Source organism: Pseudopipra pipra, chromosome 3 (genome assembly GCF_036250125.1).
Source record: "Pseudopipra pipra isolate bDixPip1 chromosome 3, bDixPip1.hap1, whole genome shotgun sequence".
NCBI lineage: Eukaryota > Metazoa > Chordata > Aves > Passeriformes > Pipridae > Pseudopipra > Pseudopipra pipra.
Window position 1 is genome coordinate 22,292,032 of NC_087551.1, and position 12,434 is coordinate 22,304,465.

The following is a 12,434-nucleotide window of genomic DNA, read 5'->3' on the forward strand; positions in this document are numbered from 1 at the left end:
TTATGTAATAACCTTTTTCCTTATCCTTCTGATCATAGCAACATTAGGAAATCCCCCATTGCCAATTTACTCTCTCGTTGCCTCTGGTTCTAAGACATAAGAGTTATACTTCAGCCACAACCTTACAGACCATCCTTCACTGATTGTCACAAATTTCTCATCCCTGCTCTCTCTGCCATCACACCCATTGAGTTTTCCTTCTTATTTACTAAACCTTCACTTTCAGTGTAATAAGCAAACACTCACATCAAACTGCTCTACACTAAAGATCACAGACAGGGAATTAAATATTGTATGTTCTTCATTCATCTTTAATATCATTACAAGTCTGTTAAAGGATTTGTGTCCATTGAACAAAAAAGCTGGAGGCATTACTGCAGCTGAATTCAGATTGCTAAACGTTTAATAAGGATGCTGACATTACAAAAGCTGATGTCTCTGATCTCAACTCTTGAAAGCTATTTAGGTTGGTTGCAGGGGAAAACTATGTCATGGGCACCTGGGCACCTGCATTTTATTCTGTCTCAGTAACCCCCTCTCAGAGGAAGTGAAGCCATAAGGTCCTGTCCCAGTAACAATTAAGAGAAACTAATGAAGAGCTGGTTTATAGCCTTTTCCCAATCCTGATGTCCTGTCTGTGTCTGGAGGGCAAGTATAAAACATGTTTTTCAGTGCTACAGAAGGAAGTACAAGTAATTAGTCGTCACTGTACAATTCACACACGAGGTTAATCAGGCCCCTCACTGGTTTTAAAGCAGAGAGGACAAACAGCAGCCTGAGCGCTCAGTGAGACAAGGAGGTCAGCACAAGAATAGGGGGAGGTAAATGGAAGCCCCTGTGCATTGGCAAAAAAGGAACCTGGGTGAAAGTTTTTAGGGAGCCTACCCTAAAGGACTAGTCCTTTCTTCTATCCATTTCCCTGCCTTTATCAGCTCTGTGATCTGTGAATGATTGTCAGAGGAGCCCCATTTAACCTGCCGGTCACACTGCTGTGCAAAAGGCTCATTGCTCCACAGAGGTGTTCTCTTACAGACCCAGGGAAGACACCACACCAACTTTTCTCCATCCCAAGACCAAGCAGCCTGCTGCCCTTCTCTCACCCAGGGTGGGAGGCAACACTTTACCTCCTCCTGAGGTCAGACTTCTCGGCTCAGAACACACCAGGTAACACATTAGGGACAGACCACATGGGGAACTGTTACTTCTGTGATCAGAAATATCAAAAGTACATATGTTTTACTTGGAATAGGTACAATTCCCTCTCAGGAGGGAATTTTCCTCACCTCGATGCCACATGAAGGCTGAATATTGAGTTTTCTTTTATTCCTTCAACTTCCACACATAGAACCAAACTAGTTCTGTAATATCTTATGCAAATCAAGGATTTTTTCGTGAGGCTCTCATGGTGCTGAGCTTTGCTCCAGGGCTTTGTATCTGGCACAATACACACGGCTCTGACATGTGGTGCTTCCACCTTCCAGTTTATTGCTGAGTTTGTCCACTCTTAGAGAATCTGGACTGGGAGCCTTTTGGGGTCATGAAACTTCAGTAACTACCGTAAGAACCCAAAATTTCTTTGGTCTTAAGAACACACCATTCTCTGAAATTAGGCACCTTGACTAACAAAACATCCTCCTGATTCAGAAAGACCTACAATACCTATTACTGGCTCTAAAGTCTAGCCTTGCTTTCCAGGTTCTCCTCATTGCAGAGCATTCCGCCTCCATCACCATCTTTAGCTTTCTTTATCAAGCAAGTACATTAAGCCATATCATAAAGATCTGGCTATATTATCTGAGGTCAGAAGAATTCATTCAGTGCTTTTGTTCAAAATCCATGAAGATAGGACTTTGCTTTAAAAACACCTGCCTCTTAAAAATGTAAGGAGTAGTCAGTTGCTGTTTATGGGCTTGCTCAGATGGAGCAGCTCCCTCCCTGGCTTTATGAACACAGAGTTCCCTGCCTGTCTCATGAAAACTGCAACAAGAGAGACTGTTGCATTTTGAAGAAAAACTACACACAGCATTTTTGGAGCAAGTAAAAGATTTTTGCTCTGTTTCTACAGGACATTCACAATGCTCTTCTCTAAACAGATGTGACTCCACTTTGTATCAGGCCTTAACAACCATAATATTTTTACAGTAGTATAATGTTCGGTCTGTACTTATTTTACAAGCTTGTCCAGATTTCCTTATCACTGATGTATTTCCCTCAGCAGTATGTTTTCACACTGACTTCTGTCACCCTTGGTTTGTACACTCAGGTGTAAAATCTGTGTACATATTCTGTAATTGCATACACATAACCTTTACAAATTTCTTAGCAGCAAACACAGTCCAGATGATTCCAAGGCTTGTGTACACAGTCCTGCTAAGAAGCAGAGGAAGAAAACCTAATCTCAAACTTTTCTGTATTCTGCTAAACACAAGATGAGATGTTTCTTCTCCCTCTTTCAGGTATTTTTCATGTAGTATTAAGCTTTTTGTCCCAATTCCTTTATTCATCCTGTATAGGATTTTACTCCTCAAGTAGTCCTACTGACTTCAGTGGTATTCCAGGCAGGGTAAGGGATTTGTCAGTGAGGATCAGCTGCAAAGTCAGGGCCTCGGATTGTAAAATCTTCCTTGTCTGGCATACCATTGTAAAGTACTGTGAGCACTTGCCATACTCTGAGATGGGTCACCAGCATAATGATATCAGTGTCAGAAACATTCATAGTGCTTTTCAACAGTATGCCAGGCAACAGAGGTTTCCTGTCTCTGGCCCTCACCCTGGAACCCAACCCCCACAAATAAACCCTCACCTCTTCAAGGCATTATTGAAGTCAATGGGGCTCTAAACAGTGAGTGGCACAAATGGAAAGACAGTGAGTTTAAGGCACAAAGGGGCTAAAAGTTAACAAAGTCAGTTCTGCCCTATGAGAGTAGCTCTGGTTCCTAGAGCTAGAGAACTTTAAAAACAAACAAGCTGGTCATAAGGGTTTTGAAAGTGACAACAGCAAGAAATTGGCAAGTTAAATGGTTGGTCTCCTCCAGAAATTATTTGCATTCTTGCCCACAGTGGTCAAGCACACACACGTGTCTGTTTTTTACTTCACTCGTTAGACTGAAGCTCACCCACACCCCCTGATCTGATCCTTTACCTGCTGCACAGTATTGCAATGCTGATTACTGCACCCATCCTTTAAGCTTCAGTCCAGTGAAGAGCTTGGTTCCCTGTAACTTTGAGCATGTGAATCTGTGCCATTGTCATTATTAAGTCTGCCTGAGTGTCTGCACACACTAAGTGTTTTGCTGGATGAGTGCTCTTGTTTCTGGAAGGTAGAGGAGATGCAGGCCTGGAAACACCAACCACTACAGGTCCACCTCTCATTTGTCTCACTTTTATAACTTTGAAGCTCTTCCTTCACTTTGGTAATAATGTAAAGTATCAACTAAAAATTGCAATGCATGCATTTCATTTGAGTTTTATTGCCTTAACAGACAGCATTAGATTACAAAAGAGGACATTTTTCTTCTCAGTTTTAGCTTATTCTTATGATTTATGATTAGATACAGCAAGAGTTCATAAACTTCCCTGACCTGCTGACAGTTTTTACAGGCTCCTTGATTTATTTCCATCTCAAACTTAACAGCTTTCATGTGACTGATATTCCTAGAGTCCTGGCATGGCTGCAGCACAGCCTGTGAGAGCTCCTCTAATCTCCATGTTACTAATTTAAATGAAGTCTTGGTCTGTTGTTTAAAAAAGACATTTGTCATCTCACGGAGGTTTACAGATCCTCTTGTAATGTAATGTCAGACACTTCTGAGATATGAGTTTTATAAAGCCTCCCGATACTGAGTGTTGTAAGACACACCAAGGTCACTTCAATATGCCAAAGAAAAAAGACATTTGCAAAACAAGAGAAGAGGAATTCCTAAGAAACTGTATTGTACAGAGGACATTTAGAAATGATTTATACCATCTGTGAGTACAGTTCAAAGATAAATCTGGTATTGGGAAGAAAAGCGGGGGGAGGATAAATTTGAATCCAGAAAAATCCACAGACACCCAGCCAACAGCTATGAGTTCCTGATAAAAAACAACTCACAGAGCAATATTCTCACAGTCATAGAGGTTGCAGCATCAACAGTTTCCCAGTGTGCTCCGAAGCTACTGTGCTAACTAAGGCTGCTCTTTCAGCAAAGATGCAGCTGGCATTCTGTTTTCATTGTACACTTTCCAAACAACAAAAAAAAAAGATACATTTTGTAATAACAAAGACCTAACTAGTAAAAGAGAGAAGAGGGAAAGAGAGCGAGAGCAACATAAGAAAAGTGGGTGTCTCTCTAAGCTCATACACTGCCCAGCTGAAGATAGAAGGATATAATTATTTTTTTCTCTAGAACATTTAGAAACTGGCACAAGGTAAGTGATGTGAAGGTGTGTGAAGGTGTATAAATGTGGACAAAACCTAAACAGAAAATGTCAGGTAGGTTTTCTTTGATACTGATGGGTAGAGCAGAGAGGGAACAAGACCCGTAAATATTAGTGGAGCTTTGGAGGTTCTCCAGTGAGTATGCTTAGGCGTTTGAGGTCAACTGTGATCAAGCCTCAGTCTGACAGAAAATTGCTTTTGTAATATTTGTAGATCAGTTAAGAAATGACAAGCAACACTAGGTTATGACACGCTGGAGATATAAATACAGGTTGCCCAGATCATATGATTGATTGAACCCTTTTATTTTTGCTGAAGAAATTTAGCTAGTGTTGCTGGCAACACACACACAGCACTAAATAAATGTTACGTACAGTAGCTTGTCAGAATTTATAAAAGAGCAATCGACATTTGCTTTACTGTCAAAACATCAGCCTACGAGTTTCCTCTCTTTGGAAAGAGAATCTGGGAAATAAAAGAACACTATACAGCATATTACCTTCGAATCACAAATGCCATGGTTAAGTCTGAATCAGAAATGATAGCTGCTCTCATGCAATGAGCTCTGCATGTCCTCAAACAAAACAACGTGCTTGCAAGCCTCATTGCAGCAAGCCACCAGCAGCAGTTGCTGTATAGCTCTGAATAGAGAGACAAATGTGGATTTATCTCATAGCTTCCTATTCTACAGTTCAAACACAGATACTTTCACTGCAGATAGATGTGGAAAAACATTAGCATCAGTGCTGTACAGTGCCTGCAACTATATCGCAGTGAAGTGGATTATTAAGAACACAATGAGACTTCACGCCTAATTTCAGAGTTTGCACAGATATGGGAATTAAAGTCCACAGATCTCATTCATAATTATATTGAATAAATTCTAATATTTCTTTCCACTTTTCAAGCAACATAAAAGTCATGTTACACTGGAAGTAAGAACTCCCAGCAGTTTATCTTTCTAGGACTACATGGTGTTCTCAACATAAAAATTACATCCTCTATTGGGCAAAGGTTCATTTTACAGACCAGATCTATGGGATAAAAACAAAGACTGCAGTCAATCAACTTTGTGATGCTATTCTGATTTTCCTTTGCTGGACTATATCTCAAGAACCACCTTTCAGCATTTGCGTAGGAGGAAAAGTTTGTTATTAGTATTACCCTGGGAGATGGGTATTATTCTCCAGGGAGTAAAAAAGGAAAAAAAGCCCAGCATCCCATGAGCTACCTGTTCTCACTCTGATAAAGGCATAGAACGTGTGTGCACACAGACAGATCGATTGTCAGCAAAACTACTGCCCTGTCGCATTTAAACACATTGCTGATTCTTAATTAACCTGTTGCTAAAGAAGTATTTTTGTATCTATGTGTATATCTGTCCTGTCTTACAAGGATCTCTCACAAGGAAATCCCCTGCTATCCCTGAGTGGTAAACCCACCTGCATCAGGCCTCTGGAGAAAAGGGAGTTCAGTGGGTCTCAAATGTCCACAAATGAGAATTGTAAACCAATTGAAGAAGTATCTGCACAGACATCCATTTCCTCACCCCTTCCCATGGATAGCCAGTGGACAACAGACTTTGGCAACAGGTCAAGGACAATCACTTTTTCATTCCTTGTTTCTTTCCTAACTTTATTTCCCTTTTGCCTGTTTTGAAATGAGTAATATCTGCATTTTTGATCATGTAGAGCAAATCCTGTCTCTGGCAGGAGGGATGCCAATGCTGTCCTATAGAAAGATTTGAGGTCATAAAATCAGTAGCACAGTCCACTACATCTGTGTTAACCCTCTTTTCTGTGTTTTTCATTCCTTCTTAAAGGAAAAGGAGACTTGAAAATAACCTAGTACTTTACTGAGAAGACATGTTAATATCTCTCCTTTAACTGTAGAAACAGCAACAATCACAATTCCTGAGTTCTAGTAGAAACTTTTCTTCCTGTTATTTCTACTAGCTCCAAGGTAAAAAAGGGTATGTTTCAAGCACATTCGAGGCCAGACAGTGTAACAGTAACTCAGGACTAGATAAATTCTTTCAAACACTCTGAGTCACATTTTGAACAGATTCTAGGTATTTCAGTAAGGCAAAATACATCTATCCCTGGGGCAGTGCATGACATCTTTCAGCTTCTTCCTTTAATGGATGGAGTGGGCACGTGTCAATCTGTGCCTGCAATCTCTTCTGCCATGGTTAAGAATTGGTACCTGTCTTCCAGATTATATATCCTTCTAATGGGAAAGGTCAACATATTGGTGGTAAGAGGCAAAGCTTGAAATAGAGCTAAGAAGGCAACAAAAGAGGGAGAAGAGAGAAAAGAAAGAATTTCAATACCATACACTAAATACGCAGATGTTAATGAAAAAATCCTCAGTGGCTACTTGACAGGGTCTCAAAGAAGGAAAGCTTGGGGAAAAAAAAATCTCTCCATTGTGTAGCATTTTTCTTTGTAACTCAACTGTATCCTTTATGTCAGCCTTTCATCTTCCCAACAGCTAACTCAGGGCATATTTACAATAAAAATAGAAGTTGGATTTGTTACAATTTGTTGAGACTGCAGATTCCCTATTAAAGGTGGTGGTATTCCTTCTGTCTGTATAGTTTTTTCTTGGGTACTGAATGTAAACTAATTGACCCTTTAGAATAGCCTCAAAAAAGTCACAAACATTGGTCTCCTTGAGAAGCCACGAAGGATGAAAGAGGAGAATTTCTGCTTTGTTCTCTAAGGTTTACTCAGTAAAAGGTAGAGAATGTGAGACTTCACTAGTTGTATACTGATTGTATGGCTTTATTTCCTAGAACAAAGGCCCTGTTCCTTCAAAGAACACAACCAGTAGCACAGGAAAATCATTTTAATATTTGACATCCATAATATTTAACACTGTGACTGGATTTTGTTCAAGAGAAAGGAATTTATCCATGCCAATTAAATAATTCACTGCATAGTTCAAAAGACCCTGATAAGAGATACACCACAAACCATACTGCTTTTCCTGCTTTAATTATGAATTTGTAGTTAAAGAACATGACAGGGTTTCAGGGCTGGGCTCCACTTCCCTCTCTGTGATGGGTTACTGGGGGCAATTTCCTTCATCTAATCCTTCCTGAGCCCATTCTTTGCTGGTGTAAATCAGTAGAGGTCCACCAACTGGAAAAGCACTCTGCTGATTTACAGCAGCTGTGAACTTGACCTCTTGATCAAGAGAAAAAATGGGAATGGAAATATATTTTCTGTGTCAGAAGAGTTGCTTGTTGATGTTGGTTAAGACATTTAAGAAGTTTGATTCTTTTTAACAAATGAAACCTATATCTAACTTCAAAGACAGGAATATGAAGAAGATTCAGTCAAGTATTTTAGAGTCATTAGAATTACTAAATTGTGTACCGCGTTTAACTGATGACCAACATACAGAAAATCATTCCAGGAACAGGATGCCCAATTACACTGTAGAATTTTCTTTCCATTTTCTTCCTTATATTTGGTTGAATATTTTTCATTCTTTCATGTGAACAGAAATAAAAAAGCCTAGATCAGCTCTGAAAACAATATCCTGCTGCTTTTGCTACGACTGCATCTATCTGTCAAGTGTTTTAACTAACATAGGGAAAATGGCTATTTCTTACTGATGGGGCTATAGTATGAGTAACTGAACTTCAAAGATGCCGGGCCAGATTGGATAGCAAACATCAAAAGCTTTCGACTCGTGCTGAGTAAACTTTGTATTCTGACACACAAGTTCTTATCTGTTCTGTTCCAGACTTGAGAGAGAGAGGGGCTGAATCTAACCAAATCACATTGTTTTTCCTTACAGCTGCCAACTTGGAAAAATATCAGGGCACAAAGGAACCATTAAAAACAAAACAAAAAAAGACATGTTTTTGTTAGTTCCTAAGCAACACAATATTGCCAAGATGGTGGCTCCTATGAAAATTAGAAAATATTAGTTACACATCACACTGTTATTTATTTATACTGCTCTGTGAAGCATTTTTTTTTCCTTCTTGCAAACTGACAGATATTATGGAAAATCTGTTCTTTTGAGCAGGGTGTTTACACCACAACTGTTATGTATGTTTTGTCAGCAGCTCATTCCATTTGTTAATACCCATTTCTATTTTATCATTTATTTTGCTAGTTACTGATTTGGAAAAACAACAGAGAACGAGAGAGAGGGGGAAAGAGAAAGGGGATGGAAAGGAAAAGGGAAGAAAAAGGGAAGGAAAAGAGAAGAAAAAGGGAAGGAAAAGAGAAGAAAAAGGGAAGGAAAAGAGAAGGGAAAAGAGAAGGGAAAAGGAAAGGGAAAGGGAAAGGGAAAGGGAAAGGGAAAGGGAAAGGGAAAGGGAAAGGGAAAGGGAAAGGGAAAGGGAAAGGGAAAGGGAAAGGGAAAGGGAAAGGGAAAGGGAAAGGGAAAGGGAAAGGGAAAGGGAAAGGGAAAGGGAAAGGGAAAGGGAAAGGGAAAGGGAAAGGGAAAGGGAAAGGGAAAGGGAAAGGGAAAGGGAAAGGGAAAGGGAAAGGGAAAGGGAAAGGGAAAGGGAAAGGGAAAGGGAAAGGGAAAGGGAAAGGGAAAGGGAAAGGAAAGGAAAGGAAAGGAAAGGAAAGGAAAGGAAAGGAAAGGAAAGGAAAGGAAAGGAAAGGAAAGGAAAGGAAAGGAAAGGAAAGGAAAGGAAAGGAAAGGAAAGGAAAGGAAAGGAAAGGAAAGGAAAGGAAAGGAAAGGAAAGGAAAGGAAAGGAAAGGAAAGGAAAGGAAAGGAAAGGAAAGGAAAGGAAAGGAAAGGAAAGGATTTAAAATTTTATATCCACCAAAACAAATCCTATTGTTGAGATTGTCAAAGTCATTTTAGAAAACTGGAAACCTATCCAACCCTATCCCATTACTACTAATTGCACATATTTAAGAAGAACTTTTTAAAACCTGTCCCCTTGTCTATAGTACTCTAGGGCAGTGTGGGACACAGGAAACAATTGTGTTTCACTCTACCTTCTTCGTTATTCAGCCACAATGCATTTACCACATGGATCCTCCTACTCATGACAAAGCCTTGATTACACTGATGATGTTCCATGCTGGTGAAGGATTGAAATTACAGTAAGGTAACAAGGAAGTGTAATAGCTCTTGGGAAATGTAATTGCAACAGCTGCCCTGGAATCAAATGGCCAGCCCTTACATTTTGTAAAGTTTTACTCAAGAATTAACCTTCTGAGCTTAGAAACTCTGACTTACCTTAGAAGGTGGAAGTCACCTTAGAAGGTAGAAGTCACATTTGTTTCCACAAATACTTCACATTTGTTGAAGCACACTCAGTCTTTCCATTAAAAGTGAAAGGTAACCTATCAGAGACAGAAGAGAGAGAAGAAAAAATGGAAGCTTCTCTTATTAAAAAATTTTCATTTATTCATCCACAGTTCACAGACCTTCTGAGACACTGCAATCTACCATACTGAACTCCCATCTTTGAAACAGACTGAGGAGTAAATGCTTCAAGGAAAAATTCCAACTCAAAGACAGATATCCGAGCATGTATGAATATAAACACATTTGAACAAGTTTCATCTGCACTTGTTATAATGAGTTGGGTAAATTTGGAAAGAGGCCTTTTAGGAGCAAAAGGCATCATCCCAACAATGTATAACTCAAGACCATAGCTTTTTCCAAGGAAGACACTGCAGCCTACAGAGTCAGACCACTTCTAAGATATGTTTCCAGGACTTCCCAGAAATCTTCCAGCAGCACTCTTAGTGCAAGGTGGAATATGGTTACTACATGTGGATCTCAGGCAGCACTACACAGCCACAGCTGGGAGTGCAAACAAGAAAGGAACAGTGCTAGCACTAAAGTCAGCCTGGAGAGTGTGGCCTTTTGGACTGACACAACTGCTGTACTAAGAGAGAAGGACCTTCCTTCTCGTTCATCAATGGAGGAGAAATTCTGTCTGCATCACATCATGAACAGTAACCCTTGGAATAGTCTTGTCTTCAAAGTTATAGGGCTTATTCAACAGAAATGTTTAAAAACTTGGTTTTGAAAGTGCATATGACTGAGGAAGGACATAAGAGTAAATGGTTCATCCATAATGATGAGGGTTTGACATAAGGAGATGTGTCACTGTATATTTCATCTTGCTGTAAATTCACTCGCAATGCACTCCCGTCTTGTGCTTTATGTCCTGAAACAGGCACACTTGGGATGATTGAATTAATTAAATGAAACAATATTAAGGATTTTAGATTTCATTCAGCTTTAGGGTAATTCTAAACCCCAGTGACAGACAGGAAGTTTAATGACCAGTGTGAACAGACCCACTATAAAGCTATTAGACAAGTAGGACATGGTTTCATGTGGACTTTCAAAAGCTACCCCAAAATTATTACAAAACTCTTTTCAACACTTACCAGCTTGTTCTACAGAGGGCTTCTTTTGGCTTCAGTACAACTCAGGTGTTTGGGAAGACCTGAGTTTGATTCACTGACCTAACTGAGATTTTCTGTGGTATCAATTTTATGCAAATATTCTGAGATACAATGTAGGACTTCTACTGACATGCTGTTGGAGTATGAGAAATACTTGCCTTAAGAGAAAATTTAGGGGACTGTGAGACGACCAGAATTAGCCACATCTTGAATTTTCTTCTACATCTATGCTCTAAGTAGTAAATTTGAACACATTTTGTGTCTTCACTGCTCTTGTGGCAAACATAACTTATGTCTAGTTGAATGATGAATTTGCAAACACACAAAATGACTTGAGATGAACAAATAATCATTTTTCCTGCAGAGTTTGCACAGATACCTGCTTTATGGATCTCTTAGGGCTAAGGTAAAAATCATTGAGAGAATAAATATTTAGTTTGGGCTGCAATGGGAAAGTATGTTAACACACCTCTGCATTTCTGGATTTTGTTTCCCTGGATCCAGAAAGCCAGTGGCACCAGAAGGCAGAGTCAGAAGGCTCTGTTGCTTAGGTCAGGCTTTGTGCCCCTCAAGATTGCACATGGACTTTGTTCATTTTTTCTTTAAATAATGAAGGTTTTCCTTAGGTAGGGTGCTGTCCTCTTTTTTTTTTTTTTTTAGTTAAAAAGCATTTTATAGGAAAAGGTATGCAAGGATATCACTTTCACACCATTGTTGACATGATATGTCTGACTGCCCTCTTCTGTAAGGGCTTTGGGAAAGAACTATCAACTAAACCAGATCCGAGCCACAGCCATTATATGCTCTTCTTCCACTTGAAAGTCTGACAGTTCAGTAAAAACACATCCTGTCCGTGCTATACACAACTGAGCCAGGCAAGGTGCCCCTATTTTTAGAAGCACAGGCACCCAAGTTGTTCTAAACTCCTTGGACAAGCAGCCATTGTTGTGTGATTTCAAATTCAACTAAGGTTTATGGTGTCTTTGCAAAGGACACTTGTCTCAAATCTGGTTTTACATGTGTTTTTTTTTTTCCTCTATGCTGACTATAGCCTAAGAACAAGTGGGTGATCTGGTGCTGCTTGGTGAACAGGGGTATGTGAAACAGCATGCACACATGCACTGGTATGTGCAAATGTGGCCTCTTGTGAACTCTCAGTACTGTTTCATTACCTGAATTCTTTTAATTAATAAACATCTGGCAGCTCCTGCACTCTGTCAGAATATACCAGTGATGTTCCCTCTGTAGTGCCTTTCATTACATATGTAAACAGGCGGAAGAAAAATCGTGCTGTTATCACCTTTTGATTTTATGAGTAGCTGGAATTGTTTAAACTATAGATTAACTTTTACAGGCCTGTCTCTCTCTCCAACTACCCCAACCATGTCTGAATAGCCAACTTTCCTGTGTGGGTGTGTCAGATAAAGATCATTTTAGTAGTTGTTTAAAAGGGAGGGAGTCTTGTTTCACAGAAGCTAAAATCATAACACTCATCTCCCCCTATGTGCTTTGTCACCTTTCCTCCTCACAGTTTTGAATGAGTCTATTCTCTTTGGGTCAACATCCCAGTAATGTGATAGGTCTCCTGTGTGCAACCATGATTGTA

The 12,434-nt window shown here is 39.7% G+C and overlaps 1 long non-coding RNA gene across 3 annotated transcripts in view; it reads right to left on the reverse strand.

The window, feature by feature from the left end:
- Nucleotides 1-5,976: 5,976 nt before the first annotated feature.
- Nucleotides 5,977-12,434, reverse strand: part of LOC135412490 (uncharacterized) — a 126,636-nt gene continuing 120,178 nt past the window's right edge. For all 3 annotated transcript variants that reach the window (XR_010429683.1, XR_010429684.1, XR_010429682.1), the window contains exons 3-4: nucleotides 9,642-9,748; nucleotides 5,977-6,151 (exon numbers count right to left, since the gene is read on the reverse strand). This is a non-coding gene — a long non-coding RNA (uncharacterized LOC135412490). The remainder of the gene's footprint in view (nucleotides 6,152-9,641; nucleotides 9,749-12,434) is intronic.